Raw genomic sequence first — 22,502 nt, 5'->3', positions numbered from 1 at the left:
CTTCTACACTTGGAAGCATAACTCAGAACGAGTCAGTTATGTAGCCTACTGCTACACCTGATACTAACCAGGGCACTCGCTCTTCTCAGCAAGCCCTTGGGTGAAGAGTTTACCCCGCCGAAATGTAACATGTTCTACAAACATAAATAATGATACTACCATAATACATTATTTTTTCTGTCATTATTTTGTATTTCTCATCTGTTCATATTCTTAACTTTGACATTTCGTAGTATTTCACTTTACGTGGCTCTTTTCCATTTTACATTGTTCACATTTCACATTTTATTTCCATTTCTTTCACATTTCATTTCATTCTCATTTTCATTTCATTTCCCTTACATTCGTACTACAACTCCTTTCAACTGTACATCAGTTAGTCCACATAGATATGTGCTAGCCTGCTACTACAGCTCCTTTTAGCTATCGTCAATTAGTCCACATAGATATGGGCTATTCAACTACTACAGCTCCTTTCAGTTGTTCATCAGTTAGTCCACATAGATATGCGCTAGCCTGCTACTACAGCTCCTTTCAATTGTCATCAGTTAGTCTACAGCTCTTTTCAACTGTTCATTATTTCCATAGTTACATTAACAATCACATGAAACATAATTCATATAACATTTTCATTCTCAGTGCATTTCCTGTATAACCTGCATCTTATACATATAACATAATTAACACAGAATTTTCATTTTTCTCATGCACACAATTTAGTAGTAAAATTCATACATTTCTTGTAACATAAGTCAACCTACATTTAACATTCATATACTAAAAATGTACTTTTAATTTCTTACATAATTATCCTGAAAAATCTTTCACTTTCATCAGTCCATTTTCATATATACATAACTAATATAATAGCGATAGCTCAGAAATTATAATTTAAAGGGTTGGCATTTTAAAACCCACAAGAAAACATATACATATACATATACACAAAAAAATTATCCATTTTTATCCAACTAATTTCAAATAAATGTGGTTTAATATATTTTCCCCTTACATGGTTTCTTGAACTATGCCAACAGGGATCCCAAAATGATGCCTACGGCGCTCACCCGAACCCTGATTCAATAATCTTAGTTCAATTAAATCAATCCTAAATAAAATACTATTTCAACATTTCCAAAACCCATAAATTCTAAATAAATAATTAAACTCTCAAATATAACATGTAACGACTTGATTTTAAAATGGTATTTAAACAATAAAAGAAAGGGGAATGGAAACCGAAACAGAAGGAGGCAGTCGACGACATTGCATTTTGGAAGAAAAAACCAAGGGAAGGTTATCAGGGCCTCGTCAACGTACATAGGGAATTCATCGATGAAGGTATTAGAAGATTCATCGACGAACACAGGAGATTCTTCGATGAGGAAATACCAAGAGGGGGTTTGAACCGACTGAATTTTGTCGACGAGGACTGAATTTCGTCGACGAAATCATTAAACAATTCGTCAACGAATGAAGTGTTTCGTCGACGAAGCTTGTTCTATATGTATACAAAAATCCAAAAATTTACTTCATAAGTAAGAAACCTCTCTTCTCTCTCTCTCCCCTTCGGTCCTCTCTCTCTCTTTCGTCGATTTCAGGCCAGATCTTCGTCGCATCGACAATATAAAGTCACCACGACGCTCCTGGGGAAGTTCTCTCCCAATCTGCCGGAGCGGACCGTTGGTGAAAGCAAGGTGGAAACCATCCCAAATCTAGGGTAAGGCTTTTTACTCAATATTTAGATTTTTGAGAGTTGAGAAAAGTGTTATACGCTTAGAAATACTAAACTTTAGTTTTGGGAAATATTGTTTCCAGGGTGTTGAGTTGAGAACCCTGCGGGAGCGGGGTAGATTTTCTTAGGGGCTTTTCAGGAATCGGGTAAGGGGATAAACTAAGCTAGTTCCTTTTGAGAAAATGTATGTATATATAGTACTTGATTTCTAGAAAGTAAATATGTTTATATATATATGATTTATTTTTGGAAAAATACTATTTAAATGATGATATGTGGAATATGTGAAAATCTGTTAGTGTGGCATGAGTATAAAATGTTACGAAATACTGTTTCTGGAATGGGATTATGATACGGATTTTTATAATGTGTAAAATCGGCGTACGAGTTGAGATTTTTATATTTATTTACCGGCGTACGAGCCGTGCTATGATGTGATTTGCCAGCGTACGGGCTGTTCTATGATGTGATTTGCCAGCGTACGAGCTGTGTTATGATTTGCCGACATACGGGCCGAGCTATGATAAAATGTGTAATTCCGACGTACGGGCCAATGATTTTCATGATATATGTATATATGCAAAATTATATGATTGATGTGAAAATTAATGATATGAAATATCCATGTATCACAGTTTCATTATATGTATATGATATCAGAACCTAGTTGGCTTGGTCTAGGTTAGCACTTGCACGGTACCGTTGCTATGTGTCCATGGTCTTCGTGATCATGATATCTGTGTTAAAGCCGCAATACGGAGTCGTGTGAGATTGGATGGTCGATGTGGTTTTTAAGAAGTGTGTGTGATTGCCCCTGGTGTACGAACCAGGTCAAGCAGACCCATCGAACTTACAGACTATATGTTTGACTTGACAGTGGTCGGCCAACCATTGTCAGGTCCTGCCTTCGGGCCATACAACCCAGTCATGTGGGAGTAATATATGACAACAGTTAGCTAGCCTACTAGGAATGTTTTATGTATTTATTATTCTATGAGATGAAATATGAATATGAAAATGCAGTATGTTCTGTCATGTATTGATATATATATATATATATATATGTTTTCGCAGATTTGATAAAACAGTTACTGTACATGTTATGTATGATATGTGTATAACACGGAATACTCATGTTGCCACACAATGGTATTAGTTTATTTTCCTTACTGAGAGGTATCTCACCCCTAAATTTTATAAACTTTTTAGGAGCCCATGATAGGAGAGCAGGAAAAGCCCCGCTGATCTAGAGTCATTTATCTGCCCTCTGTGAAGGGTAAGTTTTTGTAGGGACAATTAGATTTTGTGAAAAATGTCCCTAGATATGATTTTTGGGATGTATATACTGAGATACAGTGATTGTTGCAACTCTGGTATATGGTGATATATGGTAATGAGATGTATATGATTGTATGTTTCCTACTACCTAGGCTTCCGTTGGATGTTCTGATGTATCCTTGGTACCCACGGGTCCAGGTGGATTATGATTTGCTGAGCTGGGAATTGTGATATTGATTATATATATAATGTGTAAAATATAAGTAGGTCATCACATAACCAATTTACTTATTTTCCCAAATCACTTTCACTTTGGAGTAGTGCCTAGGAAACTCAAATTGAAAATTTACTCTGGCCAAAATGACAACGATTGAGACTAGGACCCTGTGGTGGTGCCCGATCGTCGATTTAGCTAAAGATCTAAGGAGAAATTAAGTAAAAGTGAGGGTTTACTTTTTCCCAGGAGTGGAACTTACGCCGCTCCAACGACAAATCCGCTCCGATAGAAATGTCGATGGCGGAGATAAGAACCCAACGGTCTCTTTAGATTACAATCGACCAAATATCCGTCAAAAAATTGAGGAGAGAAAGAAGGAGGGATGGAGGAAGACGGGGGAGGCGTCTCCGGGCTTCTATTGATTTCCTAAGGAAGATTCTTCCTTAGGAAATCAATATATATATATATACTTTAACCATTATATATATATATATATATCATATTATTTATTTAATAAATCAAAATTAATAATACTTAATTAATAAATTAATTTGTAATTATTATTATTATTATTATTATATTTTAGGATTACTCCAATTCATATTATTTTTCGGGATGTTATATATATATATAACTTATATAGAATATACCTTATTTCTTTTTTTTTGGATTACGCACCGGGTATCCACGTGTCTGTTTTACGGTTCACGTGACTAATCCTGCGCCCCTTGAAGTTGACCCCACAACTCCAAAGGGAAGGTAAATTCAGGAGTCCAGGGGCGGAAACGAGTCCAGGAGGGTTTGAACACCTGACCTTGTGAAAGACACTCCTGCAACCCACACTACCACCTGAACCACACCCTGGGGGTAATATACCTTATTTCTTGCTTATGTGCGTAAATGCTTTCATGACTACGCTAGTATTATATTGAAATCTTTATGTCATGAAATTTATTTTTTAATGGTGTTGCATAATTGGTTCATGGATCTTACATGAAATGCATGTGAACTAAAAAGTCCATTCATATGCTCAAACCTATTTTTTTATATATGTAGCATTCTTTAAATTCAAATCTTTTGCGGGTCTTACATTGTGCCAAAATTGCAGTGGTTTGAGGATATTTCTTATCTAATCCTATTAACATGTCATTTTAATCTTTTAAATGACAAATTAAAATGGTTTGTATGCTTAATGGTTATATCTTTAAAACAGTTCAAATTTTTTGTGCACATAATCTATATTAAAAGAGGGAGCCTAGAAAACCCAAATTGAAAATTTACTCTAGCCTAAATGACGACGATCAAGACTAAGACCCTATGGTAGTGCCTGATCGTCGATTTAGCTAAAGATCTAAGGAGAAATTGAGTAAAAAGTGAGGGTTTACTTTTTCCCAGGAGTGATGCCTACGCCGCTCCCACGACAAATCTGCTCCGGTAGAAATGTCAATGGCAGAGATAAGAACCCAACGATCTCTTTAGTTTTACGATCGGCCAAATATCCGTCAAAAAATTAAGGAGAGAGAGAAGGAGGGACGGAGGAAGACGAAGGAGGCGTCTCTGGGCTTCTGTTGATTTCCAGAGGAAGATTCTTCCTCGGGAAGATTCACTTCCTATAATATATATATATATATATATATATATATCATATTATTTATTTAATAAATCAAAATTAATAATACTTAATTAATAAATTAATTTGTAATAATAATAATAATTATTATTATTATATTTTAGGATTACTCCAATTCATATTATTTTTCGGGATGTTACATATATACATATATATAAGACTTATATAGAATATACCTTGTTTCTTGCTTATGTGTGTAAATGCTTTCATGATTGCGCTAGTATTATATTGAAATCTTTATGTCATGAAATTTATTTTTTAATGGTGATGCATAATTGGTTCATGGATCTTACATGAAATGCATGTGAACTAAAAAGTCCATTCATATGCTCGAACCTATTTTTTTATATATGCTGCATGCTTTAAATTCAAATCTTTTGCGGGTCTTATGTTGTGCCTAAATTGCAGTGGTTTGAGGATATTTCTGATCTAATCCTATTAACATGCCATTTTAATCTTTTAAATGACCAATTAAAATGGTTTGTATGCTTAATGGTCATATCTTTAAAACAGTTCAAATTTTTTATGCCCATAAACTATATTAAAAGAGGGAGAGTTTTCTTTAAAAATTACTTAAAAAGGGGGGGGGGGGGGTGAGTTCTCTTTGCTAAGTCTGTTTTAAATTTCAAAATATTTTTTACTTAGGTTAACCCTTTTTACTGATGCCAAAAGGGGGAGAATGTTTTTAAGTAAAATGTTTATGACCAAAAGGGGAAATTTGTTAGGGGCAAATATTTGAGCAGTGTTTTAATGCTAAAACTAAATGTATAATTTTATTTATTATGTCTTCTTTCATGAATATCCTTGAGCTATTCTATTTATATTTTACATTATGCATATTCTTAGGAAGAGCCTTTTCAGGTTGTACCCATTTCGCTCTGTGTGTTTGTCATCATCAAAAAGTGGAAGATTGTAGAACTTTTGAGTCTGATCCCTGTTTTGATGTTGACAAAGCACAAGTATCTCATGTGTGCATTTAGTATTTTTTGAACAGGTTCATGATTTAGCACACACATGATGTAAAGAACATGGAAGCCTGGAGGAACATAGAGATCATATTATTCGGCATATTTCATGAAGACTAAAGAGCAAAAGACGAAGAAGTTCATTTTAATTTGTATATGCATTTAATTTTTATATTTTGGTCTGTAATAACTGCATACATCTTGCATGTTGACCATAGGGAACCAAATGACCATAAGGCACTCTTCGGTCGACCAACGCCGGATTTTTAGGGTTAACGCTCAAAGACCATAAAGTGACTTTAGGTCCCTAAACATCACATGAAAAGGTTCCTATAAGTTAGAAATTATAAATATGCGATCAAGGGTAACTTTAAATAAAAATCCAAATTTAGATGCACAAGTTTAGTATGTTCGCTCGATCGAACCTCTCCGGAGTCAAAATGTTGACCACTCGGTTGACCGTCCTAAAATGTATACCAACGCCCTGATCGACCGAGCGGACACGTGGGAAGTCCCAACACCCTAGTCAACCGAACCTCTAGGTTCAAAAGGACTTGGTCGACCGAAGTATATGAAGTTTGGTCAATCGAACTGAATTTGGCCGACCAAACCTCGGAGGTTCCAAAAATTGCCTTAAGACGGTCGACCGAACCTCAGAGGTTCCAAAAATTGCCCTAAGATGGTCGACCGAACTGTAGTTCAAAAATGCTCCAATCGATCGAATTTAGTGAGATGGTCAATCGAACCTCAAATCTGGTCGACTGAACCTCTCGGGTTCCGAATTTTTTAAGGGCTTAAATGTAATTAACTTTTAATTAAACAATTTGAAAAATACCCAACATGTCCCCAATAATCATAATTTTCGTAAAATCTATAAATACCCCTTCATTACTCTAGATTAGTAACTTTGATTAACTCCAAATTCTCTCTAAACCTTTGTTAATCAAAGTTACCTCAAAACCAATTTTTATTGTTTAAATCATTCTTTTAAGGCAAATTTTTTAATACAAATCTATCCAACTCTCTTTCATGCATTTATTTCAAAATCATTTTTTATGACAGTCTTTTATTTAGGGCATTTTATTTGCACATTCTCTTACTGGGCACTTAATCTTTGAAAAATATTTTTTGAAGGTATTGCTTAAGTTTCCTCCCGGATTATTTCTTTGATAAATATTTTTGGGAGAAATTATTTATTGTACAAATATTTTCTTGAACTTAAACTCCTGATTCTCCAAATACTTTTATTTGCAAAACTCTTTGTTGGAGAACATAATAATCATTTTTATATCCACATATTTTATTTGTGCAAATTATTTAGATAAGCACCCTTTACTCTACTGAGCATATATTTCATATCATACTAGAGTGTTTGTATTGAGCTTTAATGGTGTACAACCATGCTTGTATTTAGAAGCTTTTTCATATGTAAAAAAATATTTTTCATGTATCGGTTGGATTCAACCTAGCATTGAACTGGGGAGTCTCATCCCCGTAAATGAGATCGGTTCGGTTCAACCCAAAAATTGAACTGAGGAGTCTCAGCCCCGTAAGTGAGATCGGTTCGGTTCTGCCTGAAAATTAAACTAGGTTTTCCTCGTCCCGTAAGAAGATGATGCAAAAGGCTTCTACTTCATCCGTTTAAGTGAGCAGGGTTAGTATAATCCATGAGGGGGTATGCCCAAGGCAGGGGGGGTTGACTGGTTTGGCCGAACCTCGATAACGAATATCGTGGGTCGCTTTCTCTCTCTCTCTCTCTCTCTCTCTCTCTCTCTCTCTCTCTCTCTCTCTCTCTCTCTCTATCTATCTTATTTAATTACGGCACTTTAATTTCCATATAGGTATGCTTGCTTTTTCACTGCTATAATTATTCACGTGCACACATTTAATTTAAATGTGATATGTTGCACATGTGTATGTCTGCACTAATAGTTTAATCATTTTACATACATGTTTACATTATGAATGAGATATGAACTGTGGTGAATCAGTCTAAATGTTTAAATTAGTCGAAATGTTTTAACACCCAATTCAACCCCCTTTTGGGATCACATCAAAGTCAACAACCACTATCAAGCGTTTTGAGGGGGCAACAATAAAATTACATATGGGAGCAAGATATTCAAGTCATAGATTTAAATTTATATAGATTTGCATAAAATATTATATAAAATTGTATTGAATTTTATAGAATTTCAGACAATTTTAATTCTAGGACTTGAATTTTAAACTTTAAAATGTGCTATAAAAAGTAAAAAACCACAATAAAGATAATTGTTGAACTTTTATTAGAGATTTTTTTTTTCCCAAAAAATAATTGGGTTGCTCTATTTAGATCCTTATGTGTGTGAAAACTCTGCAACCCATAAAAGAGCTAAATTCTTTGGGTTGTTAAACATTGCCATAATTAGCAATTGATCGAAACCCGTCACGGTGCTCTCCACTCGAATTATTCTACCCAACAATGTGGTCTGTACAAGATTAGAATCAATAGTTGTGCAACAATACTCATTAGCTTTAACACTGAGCTGATAACATCCTATATTATTCACTAATTTAAACTTAAAGTTACATATAGCCAAACAAAATTGACATTTGAAATTTTCCTTTCTAGAAGTGGATGATAGAAACAATAAGCCAAAAATCAAACAAAGCTACACATTTAAAAAGGAAAACAAAAAAACAAAAAAACAAAAAAAAACAAGAACTGGTATCATATTTTCTGATGCAATAATATAGTGTAATTTTTTTCTATTTAGATTGAGCTTTAGACCTATTTTATTAAATGTTCCCCTATCGTGCTTCCAATAGAGTAATAGTAATCTCATTGCTCGACGATTTTTTTTGTCTAGTATCTTCTTCTTCAAGTCGATTCTTACCTATAAAGAAAGCTGGCTGCTTAGGCTGAGACATTTTGCTATCATCATCACCGCCTAACATTAAAACCACATATGACATGTTTCGTCTATCCTCTGAATGTTGTTGAACGCATAATAGACCAATATGAATGCATCACAATACTTCAGATAAAGGGAATAGTTCCAAATATAATGCATCGATTAAATCAAATGGCTTGCCTTCATTCCATAATTTCCATGCCTAAAGCACAAAAAACCATTTTATTATTAACTAGTTCAACAAATAAAAGAAAGAAAATTAAAATCCTATACTCACATGTCCAATTAAGTTAAGGTTGTGGCTCGAGTGATTAAATCCTCTATTTCTTTTCCCACTTATAATTTCCAATAGTAGAACCTGAACACATCGGATTTTATTGAATATAACCCATCAACAGCATATTCTGGAGCCATATAGCCACTGCGACACACCATTTAAGAACAAACACAATTATGATATATGGAAGCAAAGTGGTGTCTGTGCTGTGTTTGTCTAGTTAAGAGGACACTTACTATGTTCCAACAACTCTCCTTGTCCTCGCTTCAGTTTGTTCATGATCGAAAATTTTAGCCAAACCAAAGTCCGAAATTTTTGGGTTCATCTCATCATCAAGCAATACATTACTCGCTTTGAGATCTCTATGTATAATTCTCAACCTAGAATCTTGATGAAGATAGAGAAGCTCGCGAGCAATTCTGCAAATTATGTGAAGACGCGTAGACCAATCTAATTGTCTACTTCTCGTTTGATCTACAATATTTCATATTCAAATTAAACTAGTAATAAAAAAATATCTAAATGAGTAATTTGACTAATTTACTAGCATGATAGAAGAGAGTCAAACCAAAAATAAAGGAGTCCAAGCTTTTGTTGGGCATATATTCATAAATCAACATTTTTTCTTCTCCTTGAATGCAACAACCCAAAAGCCTTACAAGGTTTTGATGTTGAAGCTTTGCAATCACTATAACTTCATTTTTGAACTCACTCAATCCTTGACTAGAACAAACCGAAAGCCTTTTCACAGCAATTTCTTGTCCATTTAATAATGTACCCTGAATATTACCATCCATTAAGTATATAATTATATATCAAATGAGCCTATTTAAAATTTTCCTAGTCACCAATACCTTGTATACGGGTCCAAAACCACCTTCTCCAAGCTTATTGTTAGATGAAAAATTGTTTGTGGCATTGACTATTGTAGCCAATTTGAATAATGGTAGCTCGAGATCTTCCCCTTGAACTTCAACAATGTGATCTTTGTCTTTGTTGTTTTCTGCATGTTTTTTGAAATTTATTATATGGACTTGACATTAATTACAAGAAACAGAGTAAGGGACAATTGGTAATAATAGAATTGACATGGATAAACATAAGTTCAACTAAAATTTAAGGTAAAATTTTTGGCTTTCTTTTGATAGTCTGCTCAACATAAAAGTTGAAGTCTTTAGAAACAAAAATTCAATCATGAGCATTTAATAAAAATGTTGTAAGGTGTTGACAAGTCATCCCCATCATATTAAAGAAGTTATTTAATTAATTGACTAATTGACTGTCTAAAACTCAATGATTTGATTCTCATCTAAGAAAATAATGCGAGTAAGCAGCCTAACTTAATAGTTTCTCATGCAAGTAATTCAATCTTACAAAATAATGCCTTACTAGTTTCTCCAAGTAAATTGAGCTCAAATTAAGATCCTTAAATAATTATATCATAGTAAAAAAAAAAATTAATAAGTTGCTAACTGATGATGCTCTAGGTATTAAAGTACCCATTTACCCATAACCAAACCCGCAGTAGAAATTTTGAAAATGGTAACGATGTTCCTTTATAACAGTCATGTGACTTTGCATCTCAATCTGAAAATTTATTTTCTTTCAGCACATTACAGCTATAAATTTTCATCTTGCAGAGAACCCTTTAAAAGTTAATTGTTGCAACAATCATAATAAAAAAAAATTTGAGAATGGTGACTGCCTGAGTGATTTTACCTCGTAAGCTTCTCTTGCTTCTGCGGATGCAATAGGTGACAATAAGCAGCACAGAAACTATGCCAGTGACAGCCACGGTTATCGCTGCTGTATTTATCTTAGACCGTTGGTTTGCCCCTTCATTGTCAAAAACCAATTTAAGAAAGCGAAGTATGATCAAATGACATCTATAAAACAGAAAATGAATGAATGAATTCATCGATTGGAGACGAGAAGATAGATTTATTGCAAAATACAGTGGAACAGAATGAGTTAACTTGAGTACACTGAACAAAAATTCATGTCAACAACTAAAGAAAACAAAAGCAGCACATACCTAGTTCTGAAGCCGGCATTCGAAGTTAGAGGTCCTGTCCACTGGCTGGAAGCAGCCGAATATCAATGAGGTCGCCAAACCACATGACACAGCCACTGCCTCCACCTCTAATATCGGAGTTTGTATAACGCGTACAAGAACAGTTGGTTAAGCATTTAGCCCCGCATTCTTTAAGATTCATAGTTGCGTTCACCCAAGTCTGTGAGGTCTCTGGCAGTTTCAACCCTCCAAATTTGGCAAACCCATCTTTGTGGCAGTTCAGTGGCTTATTTCTGACACACCCAAGTGACCAGTCCATTATGTTCCATCTTTCTGCTGACTTAGGTGTGAAACCCTTCAGACACTGGCAAACTGGTGACTCACTGATCACACAAATTCCATGGGCACCACATAGGCCATAATTGTCACAGTGATCTCTAGGTACTGATAGGTACTCTTCCCAAGTTTGATCCACTTCAATCCATGTGTTTCGCTGAAGGGAATAGCTGGTTTCATTCAAAACCGACCTTGTTATCACTGATTTGTTTCTGAGCTGGTAAGTGTAGAATATCTCCTCCTGACTCTGGTTGAAATTAAACTGATAAAGCGGATTAGGCCGTAATTCAGGAGCACCACTGAATCGAAAGCCATTCCACGGTCCACTCCTGTAGTACTTTGTGTTGCCCTTCCACATAGAGGGCTCAGGAAAATTATGGAGTTCTATATCATAAGTAAGCTCCCCTGGGGAGGGATCATCTGAGTTCTTCCAAGATTTTAACGCCTGTTGAGACCGGTCCTCAAGTCCCTCCCAACTTTCATCCCCGGTAACAATGTATCGGTTGGATAATCAAAGCTTTGCCATAAATAACTTTCTGGGTCACTGTCTTTCTCATCTCTTAATACAAAATTTCCTGAATCCAAGAGCTGCGCCACCACTCGATTCTGCTGGATCAGCTCCTTTCAACGAGCTTGCTGTCCAAACAACAGTATTATTAGTCCCACTGAGAAGAACTAGACTGCCTGTGCTGTTAATCATCAGCACACCGGATGTATCGTTGATTGGGTTCTCTCTGTTTGCAACCCAAACAACTGTTCTAGATGGGATGTTCTTGTACCAGATTCCCAAGTAATGTTTCCAGGAATTTCCCGGAGTGCTGAAGAAACCCAGTTCAAAACTTCCCCCCTGCGAAACTAAGGTACTGTCATTTCCCAGAGGCTGGAATGGATAAATGGTGTCAGCTGCATTCGATGCTACGGACTGGACATTGAATAATCCAATACATACAAACATTAAAGATGGGCTACCAAGGATAGCCATTTGATTTCTAGTACTCTTGTGTATGCTACTCTTCTTGGCAGGTTCCCAGTGTGGCAAATTTTGAGGTAAAGAGAGGAAGCATGTTTCCTTCCTTACATGTCATGTTCCCTGATGAGGACAATGGCCACACGTACATATTCTGGTTTAGTGATCCTAACAAGCTAAAAAATTTTCCTCCTATCCAATGAAGAGCAAAGATTTGCTGCATTTGAACCGAGTTAGATTCCACTTGCATATAAAATATGGACATTGATATGTTTCGTTTTTGGTCTATTGTTGAAAAATTAGCATAGGGAGGAAAAGGGAATGTAGGCCTGCAATGGGACTTATTGAAAATGATGTTTAAGCTTTGTTCACCCTTCCAGACAAAAATCTTAGCTTCTTGTTGTTGTTAAGACCGGATGAGTCCATAGGTGTGCTTGATACACATGAGTGAGCAACAATTTGATCTAAAAGATTAAGCCTATTGGATCTTGAGTCCAACCATGCATATAAGGCCCCATCATTTACTCACTTTTTTCAATGTGGGACAAACTCACAAGTAGAATTCTTAACAATCTCCCTCTCACTTGTGAGTTCCAACTGCTCCCCCTTAAACAAAAGTCATTTTCTCCCTCATAGGACTAATTCTCCAATAATTTACTCAAGTGGGTCTTACCATTACGTCTTACGTGTCTCGAATTGTATTCCAAGTGGGCCTCCAAACCAATCCTACCTCCCACGTCTTGACCCTATTTGGAACCATCTTAGCAGCTTAGATGATCCTTATTAGTCTCGGTCACACACTCCCACACCCAGAGTTAGGAATCGTTGGCTCTAATACCACTTGTCATCACTAGAGGAGTCTATACGTGTGCTTGATACACACGGGTGAGCAACAACTTGTTAGACCGGAAGAGTCCATAAGTGTGCTTGATACACATGAGTGAGCTTTACCTTGACCCAAAAGCTTAAGCCTATTAAATCTTAAGTCCAACCATGTATATAAGCACCCATCATTTACTCTTGACCCAAAAGCTTAAGCCTATTAGATCTTAAGTCCAACCATGTATATAAGCACCCATCATTTACTCACTTTTTCCAATGTGGGACAAATTTACAAGTGGAATTCCCAACAATCTCCCCCTCACTTGTGAGTTCCAACTACTTTCCTTTGAACGGAAGCTCCACCACTCATAAGTCCCAACTGCTCTTCCTTGAACGAAAGTCATCTTCTCCCTCGTGGGACTAATTCTCCAACAGTTTTCTCAAGTGGCCCTTATCACTGCGTCTTACGTGTCTCGAATTGTAATCCAAGTGGGCTTTCAAACTAATCCTACCTCACACGTCTTGACCCTACTTTGGATTTATCTTGGCAACTTAGATGATCCTTCTTAGTCTCAGTCACACACTTCCACACCCAGAATTATGAATCGTCGGCTCTGATACCACTTGTTAAGATCGGAGGAGCCCATAGGTGCGCTTGATACACATGGGTGAGTTCCAACTTGACCCAAAAGTTTAAGTCTATTAGATCTTGGGCCCAACCATGTACAAGCACCCATCATTTACTCACTTTTTCAAATGTGGGACAAACTCACAAGTGGAATTCTTTCTTTTGTACAAGACTTGATATTTCACAAGTTGTTAGTGTGGTGAGCAGGTATATGCATGATCCAGGTAAAGGACATTGGCAAACTATGAAATAGATTTTACGATACATTATGAGTACTATTGATGTTGGTATACTATGTGAGAAAAATAATACTATTAATCAACATGTTGTTGGATATGTGGATTATGATTTTATAGGTAATCTGGATAAACGTCGATCAACTACTGGATATGTTTTTACATTTGCTAATGGTCCAGTGAGTTGGAGGTATAACTTACAGTCTACCATTACTTTGTCTACAACATAAGTAGAGTACATGGCAACTTCATAAACTATTAAGGAAGCTATTTGGTTGCAGGGTTTACTTGAAATTTTGGGAGTTATTTAGAAGCACATTGTTGAGTTTTGGGATAGCTAGAGTGCTACTCATTTGGCAAAGAATCAAGTCTACCATGCACGAATGAAGCACATCGACGTTCGGTTTCACTTTATACTGGATATAATTGATGAAGACAAAATACTCCTTTAGAAGATTGCTACTACTGAAAATCCTACAGATATGTTGACCAAAATTGTGACAACAATCAAATTCAAACATTGTTTGGACTTTATCAATATCCTGCAAGTTTGAATATCTTTTTGAAGGCGCCGATGATGTGCAACTCCAAAGAATGTTGGTGATTAAAAATTTTGTTGAATTTATTGTCAAGGTGAAGATTTGTTGAATTTGTTGTCCCACATCGGTTGGGATTGTTTTATTGGTTTTAGGGAGAAGCAATTTAAATAGCTCCCCTCTTCATTTATAAATCACACCAAAATTAGAAAGAGTTAAAAATAGTGTTTGTACTCTAGGGTATTTCTTATTACTTGTGACACACCGATTTTCCATACTATTTTTTTTAAATAAATAGCAAATATTCATCAACCATCGGCCATGTCAACAACTTTGATATCACTCACATGACCCGACCCGCATTAGGTACTAGGTAAATAGGCATTTTATTTATATTAACCTAACAGCAGAAAACATAATGTACATACCATCTACAATACAATACCCTGAGTAATAATATCCATATACCTACATTTCTATCTCGTACCCAAAAACAATACAACCCTAGGGGAATCACACCTCCCTAGTCCAAAAACTCGCCCTGTATATCAGGGTCCTAGCTTCCTACTATCTCGGAGCTTTATCACCTGGTCTAGTTCTGTTCCCTAAAAAGTTTAGATAATTTGGGTGAGACACATCTCAATAAGTCGAAATCAATTATTTGCAGTGTGTGGCATATGAGTTCAGTTATAACATATTTTACTTTTCAAATCATCAGTTCCTTTGAGAAAATGCACTGATTTATATGCCCATAATCATATAAATGTATTAAACAAGCTTTTCATAATCTTTAAAACAATTTCCCAGGTTCATTCATATACCACCCATATTTACCGCAAAATTCCTGAGAATAGGGAAGCTTACATGCCCATACAAGTAGCTTCCCTCTGCCTTGATATCATTTCCTTACCCGATTAACTCGGGTTCGACTACAACTGAAACTCATCTAGGCACTTACTTTACTTAGTAAGCCCTCAGGCGGAGAGTTTTACTTCGCTTCAAATATTTATGTTATTAACTCACACATATCCATTTCTCAATTTCATCATTCTTTATTTCTCATTTTCTATTATTTCCTTCATTTCATTATCCCACGCATGAGTATCCTTAGTACCAAGTACCAATGTCGTGTTTGTAACTTATGGTTGCCCTGAGGATCTCTTTTCCACGTCATGCTTCCACCTATGAATAGGGTTGTGCGACCCAAAGGCTGGATCTAACAGCGGTTAACCAACCCGATTAGATCAAAATATCATATCACATATCTCGCGTCTGTAGTACAACTGGTCGGCTGATAGCCCTGATTCAGACTCCAAGGGGGCACAACAATTCTACTAAAAGGCTCAGTCGATTGTCATGTCACACGCTCCAAGAGCTCGTGTGGTTGCACTAACACCACTAGCAATGGACCCGTGCTCAATATCACTACCCATCATTAGAGTTTCCATATCCATCCGTTAGGGTTATCATTACCATATACCTGCAATCATTATGCAGTATTGACATTCATCAATCATATTACAATGTTCACATTTCCCAGTATTTATATTCATCATTCTCAATTCAATATTCATATTTCAAAAATCACATTTCAATTTCTACATTTCAATATTTCATATTGCAGAATTTATGTTGCAATATTCTCATTTTTAATATTAATTTCACTCTCATGCTATGATATATATATATCATTTCACACATTTCATCATTTCTCAAAAAACTCTTCAATATACATATACATACATATTATTTTCATTGTTTCTCAATAAAACAATTCTCATTTCGCATGCTTCAACGTTTCTCAATATACTCATATCAGTATTTCATGCTTTCTCGTTTTTTTCATAGAAATCATTCTATACATATTTATACATCTCTTTTCATCATTTTCCCGTAAACATACCAATATTTCACATTTCATCATTTTCTCAAAAAATACTCATCATCACATATAATTTTTGGCATACTTCATAAGCCACACAATTTTCATCTAATATTCATATCATAATAATTTGAGGTAAAATATCATAATTCATTTTCACGTAATTTCCAACCAGTAATTCTCAACAAACACTGTTATAATTTATTCCCCTTACCTTATTTCTTGAACTACGCTTGTAGGCATCCCGAAATTATACCCGCGACGCTCACCCAAACCATGAATTCAATAATCCTAGTTCAATCCTAGAATGTCCAATATTCTAACATTTTCAAATCTACATTAATTAAATAACAATTAATCCATAAATAACCCTCTTATCCTAATTTTGGGGTTATGCTTACGACGACCTCACGAGAAATTCGCTCCGTTAGACTTGTAGAGAATCATCCCTAAATTCTTGTGGTGGTGTCTAATCATCCATTTGCCTTAGGATTTAAGAAAAATTGAGGTAAAAGTGAGAATACCTTACCCTAGCGGATATGCCTATGTCGCTCTTATGACAAATCTACTCTCATAGAACTGTCGGTGGCTGAAAATGGAGTCTAGTGGTATTTTTCAATTTTCGATTGATGTCCATTAGGCCGATGAAATCGAGGAGAGAGGAAGATAGGCGGAGACAAGAGAGTGAGCGCTGAATTCTCCTGAAGCCAAAGGCTTCAGGAGATGTTATATATATATATATATATATATATATATATATAATAATCTTATATTATATTATGTTATATTAATATATTATTATATTATATTATTAAATTATTCATTAATTATTTATTTATTTATTTATTTAGTTTTTTATTTTAAATCACTCCACTAATCTTATATAACCATTTTTGGGATTATTACATTACTATTGGTAATTTGAAATTTACCCAAGTTATAATTTTTCTAGAAGTAGTGGATTGATCGTCGGTTTCAGATGACGTAGATAATTCTGTACCAAATCTTGTTAAATTCCTATTTTATTCTTTTTACTGTCTTTTATTATTAATTTATACATTACTTTAGTTTTGTTATATATTCAATAGTATTGGTTGTGGTATTAGTGTTTGATACAAGTGGAGTGCTCGGCACAACAGTTGTCATGGTCAATCTACCATTCATTTGATTGAATAAGAGGGCAAAGCACAACGGAGAACGGTTGTTGGTCATAACCATCAGATCGTCTAGGTCCTAACCTGCAATATATGGGTTTTCCCAGTGAAATAAAAAAATAAATAAATAGTTAGACCATAGATAGGTACAAATGTAGCGGTTAGACTTGTGGAGCCCTTTCCATTAAAATCTTCATTTTTATTATTCGAATGTAGCAATATAACTCATCCAATTCAAGTCTTTTATTTTTCCCATAATTAAATTGTCAAGATTTATGACCGGAAAAGCATAGATTAGTCTCAGCTTATATGATCTCTAGCAGCATTATTTATCTTAATTTGCAGTTTCCACTTCAATTTCAACTCGGTCGTTTTCCCACTTATTTTAAGAAATGTGGGATTCTGTTTTTACACCTTACGAATTCAAACCATGCGAACTTAAGCTCGAGGTGCAAACGAAAACTTAGAGTAGGCTCTTGCAAAGGTGATCAGTGTAAACGGAGGCATCTGGCTTGCTCTTATGTAAATTATTGACATCAAGGGCTAATGTGTTTTTATCTGGGGCCCTATATGGAAGTAGGCTATTAGTTTTTATTTCTAAGGTGGGGACAGTGCATGGATGATGCAGGACAGTGAGGGATGGTCAAACTGGCTGAAAGGTTATCTGAACGAGAACTGTGGAGGCACAGCCTTGGCTACCTGGCAGGCACTTTGGTGAGCTGATAACTGGTCTTGGCATGAGGTGTGGCTGCTATATAGAAATATATATACACACGCTAATTTTTTTTTTCTTTTTTTTGGATGTGACAAATGAATATTCCTGCTGATCAGACTAGCAATAGCTGATGCTGCATCTAATCCATTGCAGCTTCTATTGGACAAGACAACCTTTGTCCTCTTCTCATCCTTAATTCTTCCACAATTTTTTTTACAAAAGAAAGAATGCATGAACGAAAGGAAAAAGACAATAACAACATTTGTGAAATTCGCAATGACTGGTTGGATGAAAATGTCATCTGCAATTTAAAACATATTGGGGAAGCTTACAAGTTCTCTCCAGACGAGGGGTTTGACGGGTTTGGAATTGGAATGGTGCAGGAGTTGCGGAGAACAGGGGAGGAATTGAAAGTGGGAGAACAATAGACCAACAGGCCACAATCAAATTAAAAAGATACAGTTTGATGAGAAATTATACACGAGACATGTCCCTACTCATGTCTTCTAGGTGTTAAACATATAACCAATGAGTCATATATATATTAATATCATACATATAAAAGTGAAATTCATTTGTCACGTGTTTAGCGTGACAACATGGAGGGGTGGGTCGGGATTGCACAGTCGATACCTAGGTTTGCCGCTCATGCACGAACACACAACCAGCTTTCGCCACTGCAGCCACCGCATCATTAATCCGGAAAGCAGGTGTAGGCACCATCGCCGAGCAGCAACAACGATCCTTTGAAGAAGGGCTGCACGAAACCAAGTCCTCTGCAGCCGAAAAATCCAGACCCACGAGGAGCACAACTAACTTCTGCGAGTCAACCGCCGTATCCAATCGAAAGGAGACAACGGTGCTGATGCCAATTGGAGTTCCGTTTCTCCGTTGTCTGCTTTGTTCTCTCTTGATCTACAGAATCTGAGAAATAAATCTCCCAGCCAAACAACTTGTTCATTCATGGACTCAACCTCTCTGCCTACAAGCCTTGAAGGAGCCTACACACTGTGACGGCGACGACGTAGCTGCGACTGTGAAAGGTACCAACACTCCGAGGGACAAAAGCGATGGCGACGACGTAGCTACGATGGCGAAAGGTAACAAGTGTTCCGATGGCCAAGAGCACCTATGACAGAGACGTAGTATTAAGGAAATGAAGTTGTAAGGAGCCCACACACGACGACAACGACGACGTAGCTGCGACGGCGAAAGGTACCAGCATTCCGGGAAGCACTCCGACGGCCTAGGGTTTCATGGTGCTGGCAACGAAGTACAAAGCACTCTGACGGCCAAGCACCTCCGACTGAGACGTCTAGTAGCTGTGACGAAGACTTCATGAACTGCCGGGAAGAGATTGGAATCTTGGGGAATGTCGCACGCCAAAAGGAGTTTGTAGTCGCCATCACAACCCAGTTCTCTCTCCACAAAAGTTTGGTTTTTTATTTTTAGGTTTTCAATATGGAAAACAAGTAGCCGCTAGCCATGGTTGCGCTGCCTCCGAAAGCTGTTACCGAAGGGTTGAGGGGAGGTGTTGACAGTGGTTCACGGGCTGCAAGGAGTGGTACAGGGGATGATATTGTTTGAATTGGTGGATTCCCAATAGGAGGGGTGAATTGGGTATTTAAAAAAAATTTCTTCCTAGGTATAACTAATACAGCAACAGTATACCACAACCTAGGGTTTGTCTACAACATATACCAATTCAATATATAAACTGTATAATCAGAGTAATGAAAAATATCATAGAGGTGCGAAAAATAAATTGCAGATAAATAAAGCTGACATCAGATATGATATCAGGGTTGAGCCAATACTGCTTATGTCCCAGTCTCAAGCTCACAAGCAACAAGATTCCATTATGGTTATTCACTTGCAGGTGGAGCGACACCGTTTATAACACCTTACCAGGATGGTGCACCTAGTTCTCTTAATCGGGTCTGAACCAGTCTGGACTATTCACAGGGCTAGTTTCCCTCTTCCGATCATATGTCAGGAATACAACAGATAATCAAATGAAATATTTTGTACAATCAAATATGCTTCTAATTCAAGTAGATGTGTACAACACTATAGCTCAAAATGCACTCACGTATGATATGAAAATAAGTTCAGTGTGAGTATGGTGATTTTTCTCAAAATAACTTATCAGAATCTTTGAGTAAAAAATATGCAGTATATATTTCAAAGATTCAACCCCAAAAAGATGTCTTCCCAAAATATTTTCAAAAAACTTTTTCAAAGAAAGTTAGGGTTTTGTTTTCAAATGAACTTGCAAAAATAATATGTATATGCGTAAACACAATTGCAATAAAGACTTTCCTAGCATAAGATAAATGTGCTCAAGTCTTTCAAAATAACCAAGATAGATTTTCTCCTAATAATATTTATTAATAAAATATATGGGAGATTCCAGAAGCTTACTCTCAAAAGAAATGATATTCAAAATATGAATATTGAGAGTAAATGCTTTGAATAAAAATGCCTTAAATAAAACCTCTCTTCCAAAATAGATTTTTCTAATGAATAATGAAAAGAGAGTTAAATGATTTGTAAAAAATAAATGTCCAAGTGAATTCTAAAGAACAATGCCCTATTGTAAGATTTATCAAAAGAATAATAAAAGAGAGTAAAAAATTTAGTATAAACTTTGAGAGAATTTTTGGGCTAATCTTATTGCTAATTATGAGTAGAGGGGGTATATATAGAGTTTGGCAAAAATATAACCGTTGGGGACACACTAGGTATTTTGGAAAAAGATTAAACATGTTTAGTTAAAAATAACCCTATTTAACCGTGGTAAAAATCAAGCAACCCGAGAGTTTCGATCGACCATATTTGAGGTTTGGTCAACCAGATCACTACGTTCGGTCGATCGAGGCATTTTTGAACTGAGGCTTCGGTCGTCCGTAATGAGGCGATTTTGAACCCTCTGAGGTTTAGTCGACCAGAGCATGTTCAATTGACCAAATTCAGAGGTCGGTTAACCAGGTCAAATTTGAACTAAGATTTCAGTCAACCAGGGCATTGGGAATTCCCACGAGTCAGTTCGGTCGACCACACTGTTCAAGTTCAAAAATGATTGGTCGATTGTACGAAGTCAAATTGTTGACTTTCGTACTGTTCGATCGACCGAATCTTTTATACTGTTATGTTTGGTCGACCAAGGCTTAAGTTCCTCAGTAAACAGTGCTTCGGTCGACTAGCACATTATAACTAGGTTGGTTCAGTCGACCGAGGCCCTTTCAATGTTCATTTTAGGTCCTGATTTTGTATTAAAGGTCACCCCTATTGACATGGGTATAACATTTAAGTTATAAGGGACTTGTTATGAGGTGCTTGGGGACCTAAAGTCAGTCTATGGACTAGGCTTTTAAATTATGTCAAAAAATTCGGCGTCGATCAACCGAAGGTGATCCCTAAGGTCTTTCTATGGTCTTTGAGCTTATATCCACATCATGCATGTCATGTAATTATTACAAACCAAATTTAAAAAAAAATGCAATTACAATCAGAATAAATATCTTCTTCTTTGCTTTTTTGTCTTCTGTGGAAAACACTAGTGGATGTGAGCTTTAATGTCTTCTGGCTTCCACTATCCTTTCCATTTTGTGTGTGCTAACATATTAAGTCTGCTCCAACAATGGATACACACATAAGAAACTTGCAGTTTGTCATTATCAAAACCAGGGATCGGGCTCAAAAAGTCAACAGATATGGTCGAAAAAGGAGAAGTTTTTGCTAGTGGAAAATCGTTTGCGAAAACATTGAAGAGGCCAATTCCAACTTTGAAATTCAAAATCCCTTTGAGGAAGCCGAAACTGATTAGTGGGGAATTAGGATTTGTTTTCTCGGATGTGGAGATGGAAAGGGCTGCTGAGGATCTAAAGTTTGCATTGGTGCTTGAATTTCTTTCTATAAGGTCGTCTATCGATGTTCTTCGGAGGCATATTATCCAATCTTGGGGCCTTTCTGAAGTTCCAATGGTAAGTTTTATGGACAACTATCATGTTTTGTTGCATTTGGTAAATGAAAATGACTATATTCATGCATGGGCACGAGAATGAAGATGGGAAGCAGGATGCCAATTTCGACTATTTAATTGGTCCGTGAATTTTGATGTCAACAAGGAGCCATTGATTGCATCGCAATGGATTTTTTTACCAGGTTTACCTTTACATTTATATAGACTACATTGTTTACAGAGTTTTGC

At 36.2% G+C, this 22,502-nt stretch overlaps 1 pseudogene; it reads right to left on the bottom strand.

Annotated features, from left to right (window-relative positions):
- Positions 1 to 8,618: 8,618 nt before the first annotated feature.
- Positions 8,619 to 12,331, bottom strand: LOC131149376 (G-type lectin S-receptor-like serine/threonine-protein kinase At4g27290; annotated as a pseudogene).
- Positions 12,332 to 22,502: the final 10,171 nt, after the last annotated feature.

Source organism: Malania oleifera, chromosome 1, assembly GCF_029873635.1.
Source record: "Malania oleifera isolate guangnan ecotype guangnan chromosome 1, ASM2987363v1, whole genome shotgun sequence".
Lineage (NCBI taxonomy): Eukaryota > Viridiplantae > Streptophyta > Magnoliopsida > Santalales > Ximeniaceae > Malania > Malania oleifera.
Note: the sequence above shows the minus strand (reverse complement) of the source record. Positions and strands in the feature narration are given on the sequence as shown.